The sequence below is a fragment of the Diuraphis noxia genome, unplaced genomic scaffold (assembly GCF_037042655.1).
Source record: "Diuraphis noxia isolate RWA-SAM2 unplaced genomic scaffold, SU_Dnox_SAM2 contig0003, whole genome shotgun sequence".
Taxonomy (NCBI): Eukaryota; Metazoa; Arthropoda; class Insecta; order Hemiptera; family Aphididae; genus Diuraphis; species Diuraphis noxia.
Window position 1 is genome coordinate 15,489,812 of NW_028301713.1, and position 4,832 is coordinate 15,494,643.

General features: G+C 30.6%; 1 long non-coding RNA gene across 1 annotated transcript; it reads left to right on the top strand.

The window, feature by feature from the left end:
* The first annotated feature begins 367 nt into the window (after positions 1–367).
* On the top strand, positions 368–1,203 carry LOC149056784 (uncharacterized). The gene is made up of 3 exons (XR_016191131.1): positions 368–508; positions 603–761; positions 840–1,203. It is a non-coding gene; the product is annotated as an uncharacterized LOC149056784 (long non-coding RNA).
* Positions 1,204–4,832: the final 3,629 nt, after the last annotated feature.

A 4,832-nucleotide genomic window follows, 5' to 3' on the forward strand; every position in this document is an offset into this window, starting at 1 on the left:
ATGTTTAGGAAAATTTCATCCATGTTCTGAGAAAAAAACAGAAACCGTTGTCTAATTGCGTTAAACATAATAATATACTATTTTTACCACGTCATATAAAGTATACATATTTTTTTATATTATAATAATTTAATAATTAAGTATTAACTATAATAGTCTGCTATGTTTGAACGTTAGAGTGTGTGACGATGTTTTAAATATATTTGTTTCATACTAATAATACCATGTGCTTTATGATTGATGTACCTACCCATTATAATATTGGTACTTACAATATTTCAACTATACTCACTAAGACACTAATTTCCTCCACTTTTAAAAATAATGTATCCCCATAGTCTTAAGATCAATATTTTATAATGATTACAGGCTATTTATGACTTCAGTTGTTGAAACCTTATTGACCCAATAAAAAAAAAAAAAAAACAATCAAACTCTAGTAGCTAAAAATACACATACGCGACCCATACGCAAATATCATAGCAAGACTACGTTTCGACTGCGTTCGGTAACCATTGTCTTTAGATTTTTTACCCAATGTCAATGATGATATAGTCTTTATTATTATTATTTAACTAATTTAAATTCTTCTCTCTGAACAGAGACAACAGTGTACAGTATCATTGTACCATTATACACATTTCGGGGACGCGGAGAAATTCGACCAAGTCGACAGTCATCGTAAGCAGAGATAATATATTACTATTATTAATAGGTATTAAATAGTTTCTCAAGGCTCGTCGGAAATCATAAATTAATAGGTAGGCATATTAATACGTCTATACACAAGAAAAAAACTATATTATTATGTACGTATATAATATTATGTGTATATACAGAGCGATTCTTTTGTCTTGGCACCAATATAAAATACAATTAAAACCGCCTCCGAATTGGTCACACACACTTACCCCACACAGCTACTTGATGAGTAAAGACGATCCTCCACTATGTGAGTCATGCATCGTACTTTTAACCGTCAACCACATTATCACTGAATGTCAAAAATACAACCAGTATCGAGATCAATTTCACATATCCGAACAAATCTGTCAAGCACTTGGACCACACCCAAAGGATGTAAAAAACTTAATTTTATTCTTAAAAAAAAAACAGAATTGTACAATTTAATTTAATCTAGAAAATGTATACTTAAAATATTAAAAATGTAACAAAAAAAAATTTATTTTACTAATGGCCTAGTTGTCGATGTACTTTGATCAAAAGAAAAAAAAAATACAATTAAAATGAGGTATTATTTTAGTTATTATTAAGTCTCGTAACTCGTTTGGGACACCATATGTGTTATATTTTTCCACTATTATTATATAGTAGGTATTTGTCCTTTCAACACAAAAACTCGACTTGCATAAAAATTCTTACGCTGCGTGAATTTATGTTATACATTTTTTTTATTATTATTTAAAAGACCTACTTAAGCCTGCAGGCTTTGATTGTAGTACAAGCTTAAAAACACAGTTTCTAAAAGTTTGATAAAAGTTTAAAGCATTGTTGAGCATTTTAAAGCGATATATTTTTCTAAGTATTGTTCAAAGTTAATTAAAATATCGGAGTCCAAAACTTTAGGGATTTATTTTTATTTTATACAAAAACATTATAAACAAAATAATGATCACAATTTGGGAATTTTATACAATTCGAGATCGATCATATTTTTAAGTCTTTTTTTATCGTTGAAATGATTTTATTTTATCATTATGTACATTAAATAAGTAGAAATTGCCATCGTGACAGTTTATAGATTAATTAAATATATACGTTTTCTGCGATATTTCACGGTTATAGAGGAGGAAATCACTCTGTATATCATTTTATGTCTGCACTCTCGAATTATGTTAATCAGTTTAATACTTTAATATATGTCACTCTTTTAGATATTGTGCGTACGATATTATATTATTACTATTTTACTCGAAGACACTTTAAACCGGACACTAGTCACGATCGTTGTCTGCAGCTGCTGTTCTTCTATTTCCATAAAGATCAAAAATAAAAAATGTTCATTTCCCTACAAATGATTATTTTACAAAAATTAAATAATATTACCAGCGCTTTAAATTATTTAACAATTACATTTGCTGTGTGGAATATTATTAGTACAACGTATTAATTTAATAGTGCCAAAATGTGATTATGGAATAAATCGTCAATACAAATTTTATTCAAAAATATATACGATGAATTTTTATCCGAATACTCATGGCTCTAAGAAACGTTAGCAAACTATTTATTTTTCCAATTTCTTCAGGATTTTTCGTCTTACAATATTGTGACTTGAAGACGCAATACTTAAATTGTTTTTGTTTGTATAGTTTTATAAACTATTTGTATTAAAATTGTTATTATAGTATTGTTATAATATCACTGATATTATAATATGTGTCGAGTTTTATATGAATTAGATAGTTTTAGATATCATTAAAGGATGTCTTAGACTTAATGACATTTTAAAAAACTGTAGTATTATTATAAGCTTGTAGCAAGAGGGGAAAGGGTGTCTTCGATTTTAAGGTAAAAACTTATTTATATATTTATTATAACCTTTAATAGATTTTAGTCTCAACTATAATATGATACAATCAATCGGGGGAATCGAATAATAAATTCTGCAGCATAAGTAAATGTACCTATATAATACTTATATAATATTCGTTATATTTTTTCACTATTATGCTATTATTTTTCAGCTCCTTACCGCATATATGATACCACCACTGATAACTGGAGAATATTAAAATTATAAAATATGTCAAATTAGTCACGGAAAAGAACGACGTGTAACTATATAATAAATTATTGTCTGCTTTAGTTGCTGTTGTAGTGACGAGAAGACGTCGAGGCTGACGAAACGTTTCCATTGTATACCCGAACGTCATGTTCTGAAGCAGCTGAAGTCAATAAGTCGTTTAGAAAAAACAATTTTGTAGACATTTTACTTTTTTAATTTCATGTCACTTTAGTGGGCAAGTGTAAGTGTGTACTGCATTTACAGATATTAGAGCTTCAACGCTTATAATTCACTGATGTCAGATGAGCAGATGTTGACCTATATTTAATGTGTCCAATTATTTGTATCATTATGATTGTGTGTGTGTGTGTGTGTCATTCGTATATTTTGAAGTTCGAAATAATTTCACTAAATATAAAATAGTACTCATAACTTACTATATTATTATGGCAATTACACAATAGCATAAAGGTATAATTTGTTTAAAAAAATAAAAATAAAGTTATAAAATTGGCTAAGTACAAGATTTTTATATTCTAGATTGATTCTAAAAGTTGGTAATATTCAAATACTTAGATTTGTCATACCATTTTGTTACCAACTTTTTCGAAAATTAACCTTTTTTACTATTAATTTTTAAGATGATTTTGTACTTGTAGGCGAATATAATCCTCATAATCGATCAATAAGGGAAAAATTTGAGTCCCACACCCAAATTTGGTCCTTTTTTGGCGTCTACGCATAATGCACTTAAGAGGACGCTACACCCGCATATGCTGTCTCCATCTTACAAATTCGTAACATAGCAAATTTTATGCTCAGTAGAACACGTTTAGCTCCGTTATTTCAAAATTTAGAGTAAATTGACCTCTTATAAAAATGAAAGATAACATTATTATCGAAGGCATCTCGCAGGCTTTTTATTATATTTTAATTTAAAAGTGAGTTATGTGTATTTTAAGATATACAAACAATATACAATTTTAAAATACACATAACTCACTTTTAAATTAAAATATAATAAAAAGCCTACGAGATGCCCTCGATAATAATGTTACCTTTCATTTTTGTAAGAGGTAAATTTACTCTAAATTTTGAACTAACGGAGCTAAACGTGTTCTGCTGAGCATAAAATTTGCTATGTTACGCACTTGTAAGACGGAGACAACATATTATGCGGGTGTAGCGTCCTCTTAACCATGGTATATATTACCTATAATTTACGTTTAACCGCGTTTTTCATCCGATGCGTCTATACTATAATAATATAATACCTACGTATTATATTCCGTTGGGCGCGTTATGGTAATTAGACGAGACAATGGATCGCGTCGAGGGCGAGTTAAGATTTATCACGACTTGCAGCGGGTAGTTACACGAATCGCGAGTGAACTCTGAGCGAGTATAGTTCCGAAAACCGCACTTGAACCCCTTCCTGTATTGTGATTATTATTGTTCTCACACTGTATACAATAATATATTATTATTACTATACATAAAGGTATATAATATTATGTACTTTTCGCGAGCGAAACGGACCCGAGTGCCTGCGGACGGCTGGCACTCGCCCAAATTTTAATAACTCGCGCGAGAGGAGTGTTTTTTCTCTTGTCTCGGCGCCGGTCCGTCTCTCTTCTCCACACATCACCCTCATCTCTAACTATATCTCTCTTTTTACGCGAACGTGTTCAATGGGCGCAACACCTATACCGTACCCGGTCGTGCAATATGCTCGCGATCTGTATACATAATATGCATGTATATATATATATATGGATGGGTAAAGTTACGTTTACCCCAAATTTTCCGTCCGCATTAACCGCAATTTAAAACATCTTATGCGCTTGCACCCTAAACAATAGATGTACCTATATATATATAATACCATAATATGCGCATTACGCATATACACGAGCACAGGCATGACTGTATAGACATATACATATAGGTAGGTAGATGGTAAGGCACAGAGGAATGTATAAAACCATTAGCAGCGCGCAGAAAGAACGGAAAAAAAAACTCGAGAAAATTAATTATCGTTCTCACCCCTTTTTTGCGTAGCAGTGCGCATGCACACCCGTCA